At 41.5% G+C, this 21,407-nt stretch overlaps 2 long non-coding RNA genes across 10 annotated transcripts in view; one reads left to right on the top strand and one right to left on the bottom strand.

Moving 5' to 3' along the window:
- Window positions 1–21,407, top strand: part of LOC138743644 (uncharacterized) — an 85,016-nt gene that overhangs the window by 25,960 nt on the left and 37,649 nt on the right. The gene's annotated exons all lie outside the window — the stretch shown is intronic.
- LOC138743643 (uncharacterized) lies at window positions 1,836–8,392 on the bottom strand. Of its 7 annotated transcripts, XR_011344969.1 has the most exons (4): window positions 8,304–8,392; window positions 7,218–7,316; window positions 2,205–2,574; window positions 1,836–1,982 (listed from the first exon to the last, which is right to left on the bottom strand). It is a non-coding gene; the product is annotated as an uncharacterized lncRNA (long non-coding RNA). The 7 variants fall into 7 exon arrangements; XR_011344970.1 differs by lacking the exon at window positions 7,218–7,316 and having other exon boundaries at window positions 2,205–2,326; window positions 8,304–8,390; XR_011344968.1 differs by lacking the exon at window positions 7,218–7,316 and having other exon boundaries at window positions 8,304–8,384.

Below are 21,407 nucleotides of genomic sequence, written 5' to 3'. Positions count from 1 at the left end.
TCATGTTAGTTATATGCACTGCCCCAAAGGAGGTCCTGGCAACTTCCTTGGCCAAGCTGGTGTATGGTGCCCCACTTACTGTATCAGGGGACTTCATACTGGCAGTGCGTGGACATCAAGAACCATCCACAACCATGCTGAGAAGGTGGGTATACTTTCTCCAGTCCCAATGTGCCCGACAAGGTCTCCCAACCATGTATGTCACACCCAACCTCCAGGACTGCCAGTACGTTTTCCTTTGGTGAGATTCCCACCATAAACCTCATCAAAAGCCATAAGAGGGGCCCTTCAGAGTACTACAGAACAATGTCATGGTTTCCATCATCAACATGGACAACAGACCCGAGACTGTCTCTATGGACCATCTCAAACTGGCACACTTGGACATTGTTCAACCATTGCAGGTGGCACAATCCAACCACAGGGGGCATACACCATCACGACCAAACTCACCCTCAACTTGACAACCTAACAACCTCCAATAATTCGGTACTTGGGGGGGGTGGTCATGTGGCAGGTTGCACACCATCATTCGGAGGTTCGGGCTCTTGTGGGTGCGGGTTCCCAGCATGTGATGGGTTGGGAGAAGGGGATTGGTAGCATAAGGCTGGGCAGTTACTCTCTCTCTCAGGGTTGGCAGGTCAACTTGTTTTCTCGACCCTCAAGAACGACATTTGAACTGAACTGTTGAATCATTAAACTTAATGTCTGAACTGAATTATTAAACAATTTTTCTTTCTTTGGCTTGGCTTCGTGGACAAAGATTTATGGAGGGGTAAGGTCCACGTCAGCTGCAGGCTCATTTGTGGCTGACAAGTCCGATGCGGGACAGGCAGACACGGTTGCAGCGGTTGCAAGGGAATATTGGTTGGTTGGGGTTGGGTGTTGGGTTTTATTAAACAATTAAACAACCCACAAATGACTACCATGGATTTGTATGGATGAGTGCATATGGATCACTATGTATGTGGTAAGCCAAATTGGCTGTTTCCATGCGTTTATACCAAAAGATTTAAGTGACACTAAATCGACATTACATTTCAAATTTGTTCTTTTACCTCAGTGGTTGATAGGATAAAGACAATTGTCCCATGAGAAAACCAACAACTAGGGATTTGCCTTATTAAATCAGAGATGAGAGGATTGTGTTTTTTTCTCAGTAGAGTATAATTCTTTGCAATACTCTATCAGACTCCTGAACAAACCCCAGAAGTTTAGTGGCCACCAGACTCATGAAAACCCTAGTTTTCCCATCCATCATAAGGCAGGAAGTAGAGACATTTGCTTGTAATGCTCTAATTCAGTTTTATTCTCTATTCCAAGGGCACAGAATAAATGGTTGGCTCCTTAATTTCAAACAATTCTAGATGTTCTCAGGTAACTTTGTGCCTCACTTGCTCAGTTATTTAAAAAATCTTTTATCTGTTTTAATGTGGTCACACTCATTATGTTCGAGGTTCTTCCACAAGAGAAATATTTACTGGTGTGAGGTCAATTGAGGAGTCCGATAAACATCCTTAAATATTTACTCTTCCTCTGAGAGAGAAAAATATCCTCCCATCTCTTTCTTAATAGGATGAAAATCCATGTCAAAGGATGGTTATCAGAGTCCTGAACAAACTTCACACAAGTAAAATAATGTTGCCTTTTGCTATGTTCTAACTAATCTCCTTCTGTGTCTCTGCATGCTGTTTCGTATTTTTATTGTTGTAATTATTTATGGGTTGACAAGTTAGATTGGACAGAAAACTTTCTCACTATGTGAGAAAGTATGTGACAATAAACTTGAACTAATATGAACTGTGGTGGAAGCCAAGTCTCTGAGAAAGAGCCTTCTTCTGCTCTTAATTCATGTTCACATTTACTTCAGAAAGTAATTGAGCACTGATTTTTTTGCAGATAGAAAAACAAAAATTTGCAGATGCAGGATATCTGAATTATAAACAGAGCATGTGGGAAGCAGTCAGCAGGCCAAGCAGCATCTATGGAAAGATAAATAGTTAACATTTCCATTTCAGGATCATTCATTAGAACTGTGTGAGAGAGAAAATGTTCATTTTTGGTAGCAAATAAGATGGGAAAGGGATGGTTAGAGCAAAAGAAATGTCTCTCATACCATGGGACCAAATACGTTATTGCTGCAATTAGATTCAGAATAAGCCATGTCAGACAAGCAAAAAGAAAAATCAAAGAACCAGACTCACCACAAAAATTTAATTTCTTCCAACCTGGTGGTCATCAATTAAACTTTCCACTGAATAACAATCCAGAAAAAGCTGGAGATTCCACGTAAGGTGACTTCAATTTCCTGCGAGTCTTTCCATAACTAACAAGACAGAATCCATGAATAATTGCTGAGAAATATGATTATTTAAGATTAAGATCAGGGGAAAATTCTGCACTGAACAGAGACATGCAGAGCATAATAGAAATGTTTTTTTTTGTGAGCTGAATTTTTCTACTCCAGGGTATCACTGCAGAAGTGGCTGAGGTAGAATCTTCAGGTGCCTCATTGTTTTTGTTCTGTCATAAGGCAGAAAATGGTGATGTCACAATTTGGCTTTATTCTCAATCCTGAAGACAGACAATAAATTTTTAATCCAACTGCAAACAATGACCTTTAATTCTATTTGTCTTCAGGCATTTTTTTTGCCTCACTTGCTCATTTACTTACCCTTTATTTCAAAGAGGTCACAATTATATCTGGAGCTACGTTCTAGATCAGCCATTCTCAATCAGTTTATTTTGGCTATGGGCCCCTTAGGACTTTGTTCAAAGTTTACAAACCCTCTGTGAAGCAGTTAGGTACAGTTGGTTCCTTCCGTACTTCTTTTCTACTGACCATAAAATTGTAAAATTTCATTCCATGGCCCCCCTTCTAAATATGCTGTGACCCCCAAGAGGGTGTAGGGGCCCCATTGACAATGGGTGTTCTAGATTGTTCCATCATGGTTTTACATGTATCAGTTTGCTATATCCCAGTGAATACAAGCCTAGCCTGAACAGCACTTCCTTATAAAACATCCTGTTGTTCCGTGTCAGTCCAGTAAACTTTCTCTGAATTCCTTCCAAAATATTAACATCCTTCCAATAGATGAGGAATACTGTAGACATTACCTCAAATGTGATCTCATATTGGCCTATATGATTTAAGCATAGCCTCTCTACTTTTGTCTTTAATTATCTCCCAATAATGTTTCAAACTTTCCTAATTTCTTGATATATTTGCATTTTGTGAATCATGCTCTTAGACATTCAGATCACTCTGCAACTCAGAGCTCCATATTCTCTTACCATTTGGATAGAATGCTTCTTATCCTATTTTCCCCTAAAAAGGATAATTCCCTACTTTCCTATATCATAGTCCAGTTGCCAGAATTTGTAGCTTACTTACATGCTTTTCACAACTTAATTTCCTACCCTGATTTATGTCATTAGCAAATGTAGCAACCTTTGACTTCGACACCTTCATCCAGATCCTGATCACATATATATGATGTGGTTGTAACATTGATCCTACTACTAACATACTACTTGTTATTTTTCGCCAACCAGAAGAAGGTCATTTATGTCTACTGTCAATTTCTATGTGATTATACTGTTTTTCAGAATCAGAAAATATTTTTTCATGAATTCACCACCCATATTTACCCAGTTGTTTTAATTCTACCCAGAGATGTGTCCCAGCTGATTACCTTGTTCCTTAGTCAGTCTCTGCTCTTACAGCTTTACATAACAATTCATATCTATTAAACTTTCTAAATATCAAATATTGAGGCATGCTCAAGAAGGTTCGTGATTGGTTACTTTCTCACTTTGGTAATATCTGGGGTTGCTGGGAAATTTCATTCAAATTTTACACCTTCATAATCATAGCCAATTCATTGCTTCATTCTGTCATTAAAGTTGTGGAATTGATATCATTAGCTCCAATCTATGAATCTACTTGTTACCTAGTCAGGATAATGTAAACTATTTTGTAACCACGTAAGAATACACCCTTTTACTGTAGTAAAACACTGTAGAGCAAATGTATATATAACCATATAACAATTACAGCACAGAAACAGGCCATTTTGGCCCTTCTAGTCCACACCGAACTAAGTCCTCTCCTCTAGTCCCACCTACCTGCACTTTGCCCATAACCCTCCATTCCCCTCCCATCCGTCCCTATCCAATTTTTCCTTAAATGACAAAATTGACCTTGCTGCCAGTACTTCTCCCAGAAGCTCATTCCACACAGCTACCACTCTCTGAGTAAAGAAGTTCCCCCTCATGTTACTTCTAAACTTTTGCCCCTTAACTCTGAACTTCTTGTTTCAATCTCTCCTACTCTCAATGGAAAAAGCCTATCCACATCAACTCTATCTATCCCTCTCATAATTTTAAATACCTCTATCAAATCCACCCCCAAACTTCTATGCTTCAAAGAATAAAGACCTAATTTGCTCAATCTTTCTTTGTAATCTAGATTCTGAAACCCAGATAACATTTTCATAAATCTTCTCTGCACTCTCTCTACCTTGTTGATATCCTTCCTATAATATGGTGATCAGAACTTCACATAGTACTCTAAATTTGGCCTCACCAATGTCTTGAACAGTCTCAACATCACTTCTCAACTCCTGTATTCTATGCTTTGATTTATAAAGGCCAGCATACTAAAATCTTTCTTCACCACCCTACCCACATGAGATTCTACCTTCAGGGAATGATGCGCTATTATTCCTAGATCTTTCTGCTCCACTGCATTCCCCAATGCCCTTCCATTTACTATGTCTGTCCTGTTTTGATTATTCCTACCATAATGAAGCACTTCATACTTATCCGTATTAAACTCCATCTGCCATCTTCCAGCCCACTCTTCTATGCAGTCCAAATCTCTCTGCAATCTTTGAAAACCATTATCCACTATTTCACCTATTTTAATATCATCTGCATATTTACTAATCTAATTTACTAATCCAATTTGACGATCTCAAAATTAATACCTAACGACTGAACCTTCCTAACTAACCTTCCATGCGGAATCTTAATGAAGGCTCTACCCTCATCAACAGTCCTAGTGACCTCTTCAAAAAATTCAACAATATTTGTCAAACATGACCTTCGATGCACAAATCTGTGTTGATCAAATCCTGTCTCTCCAGATACTTATATATACTATCTCTAAGAATGCTTACCATTAATTTATCTACCATAGATGTCAAACTTACAGGCTGATAATTGCTAGGCTTGCTCCTCAGCCCTTTTTAAACAAAGGAACCACCTGTCAATATGCCAATCCTCTCGCACTATACCCATCTGTAATGACATTTGAAATATCACTGCCAGAGCCTCTGCTATTTCCTCACTAACTTCTCTCAAGGTCCTGGGGAAAATCCCGTCGGGACCTGGAGACTTATCCACCTATATATGTTTCAAAAGCTCCAGTATTTTCTCTTTCTTAATCACTATAATTTCCATAATTGCTCTCTTTGCTTCCTTTACCCTGCACAATTCAATATACTTCTCTTTAGTGAATACTGTAGAAAATAAATTGTTCAGGATCTCCCCCATCCCTTTTGGCTCCACACACAGTTATCCGCTCTGATTCTCTAATGGATGAATTTTACCCCTCACTCTCCTTTTGCTATTAACATATCGTGGCGCACACAATAATCACATTGACATAATGGAGTGATTAAACAGCTTTAATTACCAAAAACCTGAGCTCTGCTGATACATGACTTGGCCAGGTTCCAGGTACAGGAACAAGAGGGGGCAAGTCCGGGCACGTCACCCTTTATTGGGAAATCTGGGGAGGAGCCAAGGAGGAGTTAGGGAAGGTCAGGGAGGTTCAGACTGGCCAGCCCATACATCTATGCAAATGCATTTAACCACACATATTTGTAGAAAACTTTTGGATTTATTTCCACCCATGCTTGCTATAGCCACCCCGTACTTCCTTTTAGCTTTTCTAATTTCTTTGTTAAGATTCTTTTTATATTCAATGTATTCTGCAAGCATCTATTTTCCTTGTTTCTTATATTTATTGTAGGTCTCCCTCTTTTTCGAACCAAGTTTCCAATATCCCTTGAAAACCATAGCTCTCTCAAACTTTTGACCCTGCCTTTTAATCTAACAGGAACATAAAGATTTTGTACCTCAAATCTTGCGTTTAAAAGACATCAATTTCTCTACTGCATCCGGCCCATAAAACAAATTGTCCCAATCCACTCCTCATAAATCCTTTCGCATCTCCTCAAATCTAGCTTTGCTGTACTTGAAAACCTCAAGTCGAGGTCCAGACCTATCCCATTCCATAATTTCTTTTCTTTGGCTTGGCTTCGCGGACAAAGATTTATGGAGGGGTAAATGTCCACGTCAGCTGCAGGCTCATTTGTGGCTGACAAGTCCGATGCGGGACAGGCAGACACGGTTGCAGCGGTTGCAGGGGAAAATTTGTTGGTTGGGGTTGGGTGTTGGGTTTTTCCATAATTACATTGAAGCTAATGGCACTATAATCACTGGATTCGAAGTGCTCCCCAACACATACCTCAGTCACCTGACCTATCTCATTTCCCAACAAGAGATCCAACACTGCCTCTATGTATGCTGTAAAAAACTATCCTGCACACATTTTACAAACTCCAAACCATCCAGCCCTATCACAGAATGGGTTTTTCAATCTATATTTAGAAAATTAAAATCTCCCACAATCACAACACTGTGTTTATTGCAGATATCTGCTATCTCCCTGCAAATTTGCTCTTCTAGTTCTCATTCCCTATTAGGTGGTCTATAATAAACTCCTACAAGTGTTAATACCCCTTTCCCATTCCTCAATTTCACCCAAATAGCCTCCCTTGATGAGCCCTCTAATCTATCCTGCCTAAGCTGTAATGTTTTCTCTGACAAGCAATGCAACACCACCTTCTCTTGCCCCTCCGATTCTATCATTCCTAAAGCAATGAAATCCAGGAAGTTAGCTGCCAGTCACATCCCTCCCACAACCATGTTTCACTAATCGCTATCATGTCATACTGTTGTGTCAATCCATAATCTCAGCTCATCCAATTTCCTTACAATGCTCCTAGCATTAATATATGCATTTTGGATATTTCCCACTTCTTACTCTCTGTTTGCCCCAATCTTGACAAGCAACTCTATTATGTGTGTATAAACAGTTTCCTGAGATGGTGGAAGGCATTAGTAAGTAAAGTCTCTTTGGTTACCTGAATCTTGCATCTCCAAGTTATTTAAGAAACCTCCCAAGTAACACAGAGACATAGCAATACTGAACATTTCTTCAAACCTCTTTCTTCACCATCTTCCTGAAATTGTTCAAATCAAGATTTTTTTCAAATGACCAGGTATTTCATTTGAATACCATTGTAATGAATGATTTATAGTTGTAGTTAATGCTAAACTATTGTGTTCTATTTAAATCAAAGCTGCTCAGCTGTCTCCCACTGCAGGTACTTCAGAGATCTTGCAAATAAAATTGCCATAAAGTGACATCATAAGGAAAGCAGGAACTACATCACAAAGCAAGCCATCCATAATTTGAGATGACCAGATTTGTTAATAGTGAGCATTCTCACTGCTCATACATGACTAATCCTCTCTCATTCTCCTACCTTCTTAAACTCAAGGTAGAGAGAACAGTAGCATTTATGAATTTTCCTTCCATCACCCAGCTGTGCACTCTCTCATTTAATTATGACAGAGAAAGGCAGTTTACAGGAATAAAAAAAAATTAGGATGGCAGTTATATTTCAATTATCTTAGTGTTCGGAAACCTGTCTTGTATGTACATTGATTCAGAAGCAATTTGTAGTATCAACAGGGATAAAATGTTAATTGACAGCACCGCCAATTATAGTAATTAAATAAGACTCCTCTAGCTATGCCAAGCAATGTACCCAGGCTACAACTACTGCAACAGAAGTGAGTAATGTACGTATTGTTGCGAGAAAATTTCAAAATTAATGGGTGCTACTCCCACCAGTTGAAGGAAGTTGCATTCAAAGAATAACCTCAGGTTGATGACCCATTCCATGAAGCATGTTTTGTGTCCAACCAACTGTGCTGAGAATCCTGGGAGATTTCTTTCATTTAATTCAATGTCACAACCCCTCTCTTTCTTTCTCCCCACCCACTTCAAAAATCTTCTTAATATATAACTATTTCTAGAATCTGTAATAGCATGGCTATTTTAATATTAAGATTGTATTAAATGACATCTGTTTGGATGATATCTTTTGAAATTAAATAGTTCCTTGATTTGCTTTATCCCAATATATTTGGATTATACTTACTCTACTTACTAATCAGGTAACCAGGGGTTTAAACCTGCCCCTGTGTGACATCCCAAAGCAGCCAGAAGACAATCACAACAGTCAAGATGATGTCATAAAGAGAAGCCCCTCCCCAAGTGGTCACATGGTCAAATCTGTCAGAAATAAAACTTCTCACACATGAGTCTCTTTAAAACTGATGACACGACAAGCTTTATTTACAAGTCTGCAGAGTTGGACTCAACTGGCTTCTCACCAGTTAAGCCCCGATACATACAGTGCATTGATTTTTATACCTTTTTTTGTTTGTCCTTCCCCTTCTTTTTAACACTGTTTTAATTGGTTAGTTTTTGCAAAATCATCCTAAGTACACTTGCATTTGTAATTATCATGTTTGTAATGTACACTACGAACTCTCCACACACTAAATTCTGTTTCTCACTCTTTTTATCAATCTTTGGCTCCTACATGTCTCTCTGTGACCATGAAAATCTCTGTTTGTTATAACATTGTCTAGCTGAACTTTTATGGTAAGCTCCCTGTCTATTCTGGCTTCCCCTTTTATGATTAATCATCACATTTTAACTTAAGCCCTTTTTAACCTAAATTCTCTATCTATAACAATCCACCCCTTTCTTTCTTTAAAATGTGTGTATTATTTCTGAATGGGGACCTTAACCCAGGGAAGAGAACCATCTTCTGATAAATCAATTTCGTGCTGAAGTAAAATTCTAACTGGGTCTCCCAGGCCCCCTGGTTGCATGGTCTGCTGGACCATCGAAATCACTAGGCTGCGCAGACAGGGAATAAGACAGGGCAAAACAAGCAGGAGGAACAAAACACCCCCGATGACCCACAATAAGGTGCGCCACCAGGTTCCTCCAAACCATTTGTCCAATCAATTTAATTTTGCGAAAGGATGCCAGGTCTGGACTGGTACATGGGACAAAGTGCGAATATTATCAGCGATTTTGCGAACGGCTTGGCCATTATCATCAATCTTTAAGCAGCAGTTAGTCAAATTAAGCTTTCCACATACACCCCTTCTGTGGCCAGAAAATAGTCCAGGGCTAGACGGTTCTGATAGATAGCAGAGCGCATCTGACCCTGCTGGGATGCAAGTAATTGCAGGGCTAGAGCTGTTTGGTTTGTAACAATCTCAAGGACTGCCTGCAAGCGAATAATGCGATTTAACATATAAAAAGGAGTACGGTAACCCCAGGATCCATCTTGAGCCCATGTAGCGGGACCATAATATTTAATTATTCGTTCTGGAGGCCAATCATCTCCCCATTGTCCCAAATGCACCGTGCTAGAGCGGGGCTGACGGTGTAATGTATCAAAAATCTTCACTCCTAATTTATGACCGTGATCGTGGGGTAGGAGGAAAAATTCTGGGCGGATTATTCCTAGGAAACAAGTTCCACTCCACTGTAAGGGGAGACGAGTATAAGCTTTATTACCACATACCCAGAATAATCCATTTGGCGATACTCCATATCCCCGTTCCCAAACTCTTTTAAGAATGGGGTTTGATTGGTATGGTCCTGTGATGGTGGAACTGGTACAATTCCAAAGCTGAATACTGCTATTAGACAGGGGTAGGCAATTAGTTTTAAAAACAGTGGATAAGAACCAAGTCAGGGGTTTAGGAAACCAAGTGAAATTACCAGGCGAAATGCGAATCCATACAGCCTTGCAGGGACTTTTTCCTACTGGGTATTTGCCGGTTCGTGAGAGACAATAAAAACCAGAGGGGACGTTAGAGAGAGACCAAGTCTCCCTTGACCTTGTTCGGTTAGTGGTCCAAACTTGGGAGATCATGGTCCATGAGTCGAGGGACTCCCCCCACCAAGGCCATTGCTCTGACATCCGTGGACCTCCGCAGACCCAACAATTGGTTACATTAAAAGTTCCTGCAATTCTAGTTGCAAGATCAACAAAAAGGTTATCTCCCCCAACTGCGTGACCGAAACTTTCATGGTTATTTGGATGGACTCGAACTAAGTCCGGCTGTCTTAAAGGGGCAGGCACTTTAGAGTGTGGAGTGGGACTCTCTACCGGAACAGTACGCTGGTGTATGCAAAACCAGAGTCCATCAGGGCATGGTGGGCCTGACTCACCCTCCCAGGGCCAACCATTAAGAGGGAAAGGAGTACTATTAGGAATCTGTATATAATGACCCACATTACTTCCCTCTTTCTCCATACAAGGGGTATATGGATGTTGGGTGGTATTTTCTGCCCAGCATTTCTTAGGAACTGAGGTATGGGAAATGAAATTACCCTCCTTTCTTTCCCAAGTGCGGTCCTGAAAAAGGACTACTGTGTCTCTGCACTTCTTACACTTCAGACCTGACAAAGACATAGGCAAACCAAGAAAAATCAAAACATTTAACAATAACATTGTCAATCAAGTCTTTCTGCGAAATTGCAAAGTAAGAGGTTTGTCTCCAGGAACACAAGTCCAATCTGAGTCTGTATCAGGGTCCTGAGGCGCCTCTACAGGTCCCTTAAATCTGGATGCGTGCGTCCACCCCTTCTCTCTTGTTCGTACTGCAGCCTCTGTAGTCAAGAGAACTTGGAATGGACCTTCCCACTGTGGCTGGAGTTTTTCAGTTTTCCGGGTCTTGATGAGAATCCAGTCTCCAGGTTCCACTTTGTGTAAAGAAAAGTCTAGAGGTGGTGTTTGTGCCAATAGTCCCCTCTTTCGTAAATCTGTAAGAGAGCGTGACAGTGCCTGTAAATAGTTCCTAACAAAAATATCCCCTTCCCCCAAGGTGGGACACCCCTCAACTGTACTCCAGAAGGGAAGCCCAAACATCATCTCATAAGGGGACAACCCCACATCCCTGCGTGGGGCAGTACAAATTCTCAATAAGGCCAGGGGCAGACACTTTATCCAAGGCATTTTAGTCTCCACCATTAATTTTGTCAATTGCATCTTTAGGGTTCCATTCATACGTTCAACCCTCCCTGAGCTTTGTGGATGCCAAGGGGTATGCAATTTCCAAGAGACCTGCAATGCATCACAAATCAATTGCTGGACTTTGGACAAAAATGTGGACCCCTGTCTGAGTCTATAGAATCCATTATACCATATCTGGGGATTATCTGCTCTAGGAGGAGGCGAGCTACTGTAGAGGCTGTAGCATTTACTGTTGGGAAGGCTTCCACCCATCGGGTAAAGTGATCTATTACCACCAACAGATACTTCCATCTTTGGACTTGTGGTAACTCTGTGAAGTCGATCTGGATACTTTGAAAAGGGCGTATGGCTAATGGTTGACCTCCCATGGTCCCTGTCCTCATTATCTTCTTATTAATTTTTGTGCATAGGTGACAGTTCTGCACCTCCTGTTGGGCCAAGGTGTAGATTCCCTTACACACATATTCTCGAAGCACTGTGTCACATAAGGCTTGGGTGCCCCAGTGGCTCTGATGATGCAGGTGTTTTAAAATATTGCGAGTTATTTCTTTATTTAGAACCATTCTTCCATCTGGTGTCTTCCATGTTCCATCAGGCAGCTGGCTTGCGCCCAGTTGAGCCATGTCCTTTTCTTCCTTAGCAGTGAAAATGGGAGCCTTCTTTATGCCTTGTCTTATTGGGATTAAGGTCAGCAAACGGACTTCTTGTTGCATGGCTGCCCTTTTGGCTTCTTCATCAGCCAGTCTGTTTCCAATTGCTGTCGGGGTATCTCCCCTCTGATGGCCTGGTATGTAGACCACTGCTATTTCCTGGGGTAATGTCAAGGCTTCTAAAGTCAGAGTAATCATCTGTTCGTGTGCCAATTCCTTTCCTCTTGATGTAATTAGACCACGCTCCTTCCAGATCTTACCAAAGGTATGCACTACCCCGTATGCGTATTTGGAATCAGTGTAAATCGTTCCAGTTTTCTCTGCCAGTATTCTGAGGGCTCTCTGCAAGGCATATAGTTCACAGGACTGTGCTGACCAGCTTCCGGGTAGTCTCGTGGATTCTACTACTTTCCAAGTATTTCCTTCTATTATAGCATACCCACTTCTTCTCATTCCGTCAACACATCTGGTGGAGCCTTCAATGTAGAATTCATATCCTTCTCCCAGAGGAGTATCGCAAAGGTCTTCTCGGGTCTTGGTCTGAAGATCCGTCAACTCGACACAGTCGTGCTCCACCTCTCTCTCTGTTTCACTGCCGTATAAAAACTGAGCTGGGTTGCAGCTATTAATCTTTGCAAACTGTAGATCTTCTCCGACCATTAAAATGGTTTCATACTTTAATATGCGAGAATCAGTCAGCGATCGATGGGCAGTTTGTGTTAATAAAACACTCACAGAATGGGAGGTGTACACAGTCATCTTTCCTCCAAAAGTAAGTTTACGTGCTTCCTCTACCAACAGAGCAGCAGCCGCTACTCCCTGGATACACGTCGGCCATCCGCGAGACACTGGGTCCATCATTTTGGAAAGGAAAGCCACTGGGTGTCACTGACCGCCTTTTTCCTGTGTTAAAACTCCCACAGCTGTTCCTTGGTTATGAGTGACAAATAGCTGGAAGGGCTGTTTTAAAGAGGGCAGAGTGAGTACCGGGGCTCGTGTCAGACGATGCTTCAAGTCCTCAAACCATCCCTCCTCCTCCTGGGTCCATTTCAATGGATATTCATTTTCATTTGTCAGCTTTTCATACATAAACTTCACCAACGCTGAGTAGTCCTCTATCCATAACCTACAGTAACCTAAGAGTCCCAGGAATTGTCTTATTTCCTTCTTATTACGGGGTAACGGCATTCTAGTGATTCCCGCAATCCGTTCAGGGGTAATCCATTTCTGTCCTTTACTTATCTGGTGTCCCAGATATACCACAGTTCTCTCAACGAACTGTAACTTGTTCCTGGACACCCGTAGACCCTTTTTCCCCAGATAATTCAAGAGTCTAATTGTATCTCCCCTCATTTCTTGTTCCTTGGGTCCTGATAATAGTAAATCGTCCACATACTGCATTAGTTGGGAATCATCAGATTGTGGATAGTCCACCAGGATTTGTTCTAGCATTTGTCCAAACAGGTTTGGAGATTCAGTGAACCCTTGGGGCAATACAGCCCACCGAAGCTGTCTCCGTCTGCCTGTCCATGGATTTTCCCATTCAAACGCAGACATATCTCTACTTTCCTCTTCTAATGGACACGTCCAGAAGGCATCCTTCAAGTCGATAACACTAAACCACTCATGGTCTGGGGGAATCCGACTCATAATAGTATAGGGATTAGGCATCACTGGGTGGCGGGTCTGAACAATAGCATTCAAACTTCTTAGATTCTGAACTAGGCGATAGGATCCATCTGACTTTTTCACTGGGAGTATAGGGGTGTTATAAGGTGACATGCATTCTTCTAATAGTCCGTCTCGTATTAGAATCTCAATTACCGGCTGTAGCCCTTTTCTCCCTTCCAAAGAAATAGGATACTGACGTTTCCTTACCGGCTGATGACCTGGTATTAATGTGACATGTAAAGGTGGGATGTCCAGACCTCCTCGATTTCCCTCCTTATACCAGACTCTCTCGTCAATCTGCCGTTCATCCTCTTCCTTTAGAGCACAGAGGTGGACTCGCACTTCTCCGTCCACAGGGAGAGCACCCAAACCTAGGAGAGCCTGTAAGTCCCTTCCTAGGAGGTTAAATCCAGCCGACGGTAACAACAAGAGGTCTTGTACCCCTTCTCTTTCTTCCAGTTTCACTGTTACTTGGGGAATTATTGATACCATTCTGGGAGCCCCTTCTATCCCAGAAATTGTCAAATTACTTTTTACAGGCTCAGTTCCGATTGGCACAGTTATTACACTACTTCGTTCCGCTCCTGTGTCCACCATAAACACCACCTCTTCTCCCTTGGGACCAATTTTTAGTTTTACCAGGGGTTCCCTCTTATACTTGGTCCCTAACATTTGGAACCCCTGACCCCCCTAATCTTCTTCCATAAGTTCGAGGGCACGCAATTCCCTCTTGTATCGGGGGCATTCCCTCTTAAAGTGTCCTTCCTCATTGCAGTAATAGCACTTAACGAACCTCCGGGGTCTTCCCTCTCTTGGATATCTTGGATTGTTTAGAGGAAGGTTTTGTTTTCTTTCCCCTCCTGGATTCTGCATTCATCTGTCGGATAGTCTGTACCATAACCTTTGTCGCCCTCTTTTGATCTTCTTCTTCTCTCTGCACATATACTTTTTGCGCCTTTTTTAACAGGTCACTTAGGGGTTTTTCGCTCCAGTCCTCCTCCTTTTCTAGTTTCTTTCTAATGTCCTGCCATGATTTGGAAACAAATTCAATTCGAATAAGCTGTTCACCCATTGGTGTACTAGGGTCCACGCCCGCATACTGTTGGACATTCTTTCTCACCCTCTCCAAAAAATCAGTAGGGGACTCATCTTTCCCCTGGTGGTTCCCAAATGCCTTGGTGAAATTGTGACCCTTTGGCACAGCCTCCCGTATCCCTTTAATTGTCCACTCTCTATATTGTCTCATACTTGCCAATCCCTCGGGTGTTCGTTTGTCCCACCTGGGTTCATTTAAGGGATATTTTTGTTCATGGGGTCTGGGGTCCCCAGGTTGTTCATATTCCCACATGAGGAGGGCAGCCCGTCGAATCATCTGCCTCTCCTGGGGTGAGAATAATGTTCCCATTATTGCCTGCATCTCTTCCCACGTATATGTGTTTGGTCCCAGGAATTGGTCGAGCTGTTCAGCCAGTCCTATAGGATCTTCCAATAACTTTTTCATTTCTTTCTTAAATCCCCGCACCTCTGTACTAGTTAGGGGAACATTCACATATCCCGTTCCCCCTCCCGGTCCTCCCATAGGAACTTCCCTCAGGGGATTTAGGCTTATTGAAAACTTTGATGGTCCTGGACCAGTCTGGGATCTTGTCCAGGGTCGGTTTACCGGTGGAAGTTTAGGGTCCGACTCCCTTAATTCATCCTTTTTTCCCGGCCCCTTTCGGGGCAATCAGATTCATCACCTTTCCCCTCCGGTAATGAGCTTTCCTCGGGCGCAGTAGGCACCGGGGGAATATAAGGAGGGGGAAGGTTGTCCAGAGGTTCCCATTTCTTTTCTCCCGCTACCCTCAATTTAAAACATTTTGTTAAGGATCCTGGCCAGGGAACCCAACAAAATGCATACGCTGACTCTTCTTGATTCACCTTTGGTCTCGAATTTACATATATGTTTAATGCTTGTCTAACCCAATCCTCATCAGATCCAAATTTCGGCCACCAGACCGAGGAACCTTTAATAGGTTGTTTCGACCAAAGGAGACAATATTGGACCATCTTTTTCTTGTTTTTGTCTCGATATCTTTTACTATCCCAATTTTCAAACATTCTCCCCAAAGGGCTGTCAAGGGGAACTCCCAGGAATTGTCCTGAATTTTCAGACGAGCCCTTAGATTTTGATCCTCCCATTTTCCCACCTAGATCTGTTTATTGTTGCTGAGGACCCTCTCGTTCTGGACCCTACTCTCTTCTTCTCAGACGCCTCGTCGGAGGTACTGTCCCTCCTACGGTTACCGCTGAGGTTTCCCTGGGGTTGACCCCTCTCTTCTCGGCACTTCGTCGGAGGTGCTGTCCCTCCTTCGGTTACCGCCGAGGTTTCCCTGGGGTCTATCCTAGAGTCCCACGACAGGGTCCTCACGCCACGACAAAAGCTCTATACCTGATCTATTATGTTAGGTTTTTTTATCCAAACAGGTGTATCCCGTTACACCTGTTACCCAATCCCCACACCACAATCGTAAGTCGTCACTTACCGGTGTCTTCTCGGGGATTGAACCGTCACCCTTCTCCTCTCCGTCTTGTCGTGTCACCTTGTCCGGATACCACTCGCTCAAGCCGCCCGAAGCGACGAGCAAGGAGCCGCTGAACTCAGCGGGGTGCACCGCCTCCGATGTCCCTCTTCTCGCCTCCCCTCACGGCCGGAGTGTAGATCCTGGACGAGCCCCCATTTGTCAGAAATAAAACTTCTCACACATGAGTCTCTTTAAAACTGATGACACGACAAGCTTTATTTACAAGTCTGCAGAGTTGGACTCAACTGGCTTCTCACCAGTTAAGCCCCGATACATACAGTGCATTGATTTTTATACCTTTTTTTGTTTGTCCTTCCCCTTCTTTTTAACACTGTTTTAATTGGTTAGTTTTTGCAAAATCATCCTAAGTACACTTGCATTTGTAATTATCATGTTTGTAACGTACACTACGAACTCTCCACACACTAAATTCTGTTTCTCACTCTTTTTATCAATCTTTGGCTCCTACATGTCTCTCTGTGACCATGAAAATCTCTGTTTGTTATAACATTGTCTAGCTGAACTTTTATGGTAAGCTCCCTGTCTATTCTGGCTTCCCCTTTTATGATTAATCATCACATTTTAACTTAAGCCCTTTTTAACCTAAATTCTCTATCTATAACAAAATCCTTGTCTTAATGGGCACTCCCAGTGCAAATGATCACAGGTTGCCCTGCTCCCATGTATCAAAAAAGTGCAGATGAAATATTAGGATAACATAAAGACTATTTTCAGTTTTCAATTGCATCCTCCAGCCTGAGGTCTTAGAGTGCACTGCCTTGAATGCCTTTTATTTTGTATAGCAGCAAGTTCATGTTAGCCTGAGTTCCATCTGCTGCGGCAGTGAGAAGGAACTTTAGGGAGTATTGCAGAGTATGAGTTGGTGATATCACAATATCCTTTCTGAGTTGAATCAAGTTATTTTCTTCAACTGCCAAGGTCCATGAACAGGTGAGAGAATGTGATAATTCAAACATTAATTAGTAGCACCTGTATGAATTCTTCTCGACTGGTTCATATAATGTTCCTGGGATACTTTGTCATTGCTTCTGGAATTTAATTTACATTTCACCACAGCAAGATCATTGTACAATAACAACTTCAGTGAAGCTCCTTACCTTTCCATCATTAAAAGTGAAAGGCAATGCATTTTGGAAGGGCAAAAATTAGAAGAGACACATAAATAATAGGGTCCTAGGGAGTGTTGAAGAATAGGAAGACATTTGTGTACAAAAATCCATGAAAGTGGCAGCATAGGTAGTTAGGGTGGTGAAGAAGGCCAGTTTCCATCAACTGTGGCACAGAACATAGGAGTATGGGCATCACGGGCCTAGTGGAAACTTCTCAACATCTACCCTGTCATATATCCGAAAGATCTTACATACTTCAACAAGTTTACCCTTCATTCTTCTAAACTTCAAGGTGTACAAATATAATTTCTTGGAAAATCCCCTCATCCTATGAGGCTGTTGAATCTCCTTTGGGTGGTGTGATAGTACAGATCTATCACCAATGTATATAGTTACAGTATCTAGACTGTGCTTACAGCGATTGGCTGAGAGCTTACTGTCTGGGCCTTAAAGGGTTGTGTCCCTAGCCAGGTCGGATCATTCCGGACTGGTCGGCCACCTGTGAAGAGCTGCTGTCTTTTGTTAATAAAAGCCTTGGTTTGGATCAACAAGTCTTTGGTTCTTTTGACGATCTCTACAGGTGGCCTCCAGTTCTAATACTGTATATTGTTTATTTATAAATAAAGGAACTAAAACCTTCCTCCACGTGTGATTTCATCAATTCTCTCTGCAATTGTAACAAAACTTCCCCATTTTTAAACTTCAATCCTCTTGCAATAAAATATGTTGTTTGCCTTCTTTACTTTTCCAGTATCTGTGTGTGACTTTTATGATTCACACACAAGACTACCTCGATCTCTCTGTGCGGCATTGTTTTACAATCTATCTCCACTTTAGTAATTGTCTTTTGATTTTACTTACCAAAAGGTATACTTTACCACATTAAACTCCCTTTCCCCCACACTTAACCTATTTATATCCTGTTGCACATTCACAGTATATACAACATGCCTTTCTATTTTTATTTCTTCGGCAAAGTTGGGATACTTTAACTATCTTGAAAAAGAGCTCAGGCCTGAAATGTTGGTTATATAGCTTCACCTCCTATGTATGCTGCATTATCTGCTGAGTTCTTCCAGCATTTCTGTATTTTTCCCTTACATTCTGTCCTCACTTCCAGGCCATTATCATTGACAATTTAGGGCCAAGACCTTGTTCCTGGAGCACACCATTAGTGACATTATTCCAGCCTGAAAAAGACCAATTCATTCCTCTTTGTATTTTCAGAAGCTGACCAGCATCTTTCAGTTAAAACAAAGCAACATATTGAAATTCACAGCAGAGTTCCTCACCTTCACGATGAAAGAGGTGAACAATTTTTATTCCAGCTTCAAACCTGGGAGCTTTGTTTCAACTAGATGCGAACCCAGTAGCTAATATTCATTATATAATCATTTATCTCTCCATCTTCTCTCCACAATCACAGTATTGCAGAGTTAAACCTCCGGTTACATTTGAATAGTGTGGAAACTAGGAAACAACTATCTAATTCTAAAAGTAGTGCAGCCAAACACAATTAGAAATATTTATATTCAAATTAAATGCAATTACCGTCACCGCAATTATGATATATGCTAGCATTAATATTACTCAGAGTAATTGCATTTAATTTGAATATAAATATTTCTAATTGTGTTTGGCTGCACTACTTTTAGAATTAGATAGTTGTTTTCTAGTTTCCACACTATTCAAATGTAACTGGAGCTTTAACTCTGCAATACTGTGATTTCACAGAGTAACTCATCATAAAACAAGTCACAATCAAAATCACAAACTTTCCCAAACCACGAGTGTTAATTATTAAGCTGTCTCTACATTAAGTAATTAAACAATTCCAGGGACCATACCCAAAGGTTTGAAACAAAGCAAAATTTAATCTTTTTCTATCAATCACACACAGAGTAGAGACATCATGAGTTAGAACCAGTGTAAAATTAATTTATATTGCTCTATCAAGCAGAGTCAACTCAATTAACACATTTAATGAAAAAAGAGTTTTGTCACCATTAAACTATGCCACCTTGGACTGAGCAGAGGTGAAAACAGAGCAAAGACCCTTGTAAATTGACTGTAAGTGTTTATCGCCCAAACCTTTGGGACGGTTTAACATAACAAAAATATTTAATCAAAACATGAGTTTTATGGTTTTTATTAAAAAGCTCATAGTAATATTTTACATTTCACCACAGCAAGATCCTTGTAGGATAACAACTTCAGTGAAGCTCCTTACCTTTCCATCATTAACGCTCCCCAAGGATGCGCCCACTGCTCTACTCATTATCCGTCCATGACTGTGTGGCCAGGCCCAATTCCAACACCATCCACAAGTTTGCTGATGATGCCACAGTTGTCGGCAGAATCACAAACGGTAATGAGGAAGGGTACAGGAGGGAGAGAGATCAGCTCGTTGAATGGTGTAATGACAACAACACTACGTGCAACATTAGCAAAGACAAGGAAATGATTGTGGACTTCAGGAGGGAGTCAGGGGAGCACGACCCAGACCTCAGTAGTGGAGAAGGTCAAGAACTTCAAATTCCTGGGTGGCAACATCTCTGAGGATCTGTCCTGGAACCTCCATGTTGATGCAATCATAAAGAAGGTTCGCCAGTGGTTATACTTTGTGAGGTGTCTAAGGAGATTCGGTATGACACCAAAGACTCTCAAAAACTTCTACAGGTGTACCGTGGAGAGTGTACTGGTTGGTTACATCACTGCCTGGTATGGAACCGTCAATCTCAGGACAAGAATAAACTCCTGAAGGTTGTTAACTTGGCCTGCGACATCACAGGCACCAGACTTCACTCCATCAAGGACATCTACATGGGGTGGTGTCTTCAAAAAGCAGCCTCTATCCTCAAAGACCCCCACCACCCAGGTCATGCCCTCCTCGCTCTGCTACCATTGGGAAGGAGGTACAGGAGCCTAAAGATGAACACTCAGCGACACAGAAACAGCTTCTTCCCCGCTGCCATCCGATTCCTGAATGTTCAATGAACCAAGTAGGTTGCCTTACTTTTTGTGCACAACTCTTTTCAATATTTTATTGCTGTAAGATGGTTGGTAATATGAATGTTTGTACTGTGATAATGCTGCAAAACATCACATTTTGTGACTTGTTCATGGCAATAAATTCTGTTTCTGATTCTGACACTCTCTTCTGTAGGTCTTAGGGATTGGTCTAAACTTGTGAATACCATGAACTTGATTTTGTTATTAAGATTATATATACTTGTCACATAATTTTTGGTTGAAGGACTTGCTGCCAACCCTGCCTGCACACACATCAATCCACTAACTGTGCAGGAAGAAGGCACAGCAAAAGTGACATCACAGAGTGAACAGAACCTGTCACAAAGCAGACAGATTCTATTGCAAAGTATCTAAGGCTTTATTACATATTAGTTGGTCACATGACAGGCTTTGTTTCTGATGTGCAGTCTGAGCGAGAATATAGGATGTATAAATAGTTTTTAAAAAATTTTAAATTTAGACATACAGCACTGTAACAGGCCAATTTGGCCTTACGAGTACTTGCTGCCCAATTAACCTGCACTCCAGTATGGTTTTGAAGGGTAGGAGGAAACTGGAGCCCCTGATAAAACCCCACACAGATACGGAGAGAACTTACAAACTCCTTACTGACAGCATGGGTTTCGAACTGCAGGTCCAGTCCTGATCATTGGCATTGTGCCAACCGCTACACCAATCATGCCATTCAACCGTGTCTGAACCGAACCGTTCAGTCAGAAAGCCCCCTCCCATCCACTTAAAACTCCAAATTAACACTTTAGATATTTACATTTCCACCTACACTCCTCAGTTTCCCTCTATTCTGTACACAACAAAATTTTCTCATTTTAATTGTATGACTTATATTTATCTTGACCTAGCAGCATAAGGCATTTCAGGAAAGATTTTCTGGGGTGACTTGGTAATATAGCCATCTATTGCATGCTCCAAAACCAGTCTACATCCTCTATGCCAAAATGATAGAACATTTTCAAAAGCTGAATAAAGAAAGCACCAATTGCACTATCCCAGAGCACACACAATATATTATTTATAGAATAATAGCACATCTCACCTAATGCATTGAATATCTTTTAGGATCAAACAGCATGATTGGTTAAAATGTAAAACTCTTTCAGATTTAATTCTCCAAGGAGCAATTACACAGAT

Source organism: Narcine bancroftii, chromosome 9, assembly GCF_036971445.1.
Source record: "Narcine bancroftii isolate sNarBan1 chromosome 9, sNarBan1.hap1, whole genome shotgun sequence".
Taxonomy (NCBI): Eukaryota; Metazoa; Chordata; class Chondrichthyes; order Torpediniformes; family Narcinidae; genus Narcine; species Narcine bancroftii.
The sequence above is the reverse complement of the archived record's forward strand: the minus strand, read 5'-3'. Positions and strand labels throughout refer to the sequence as shown.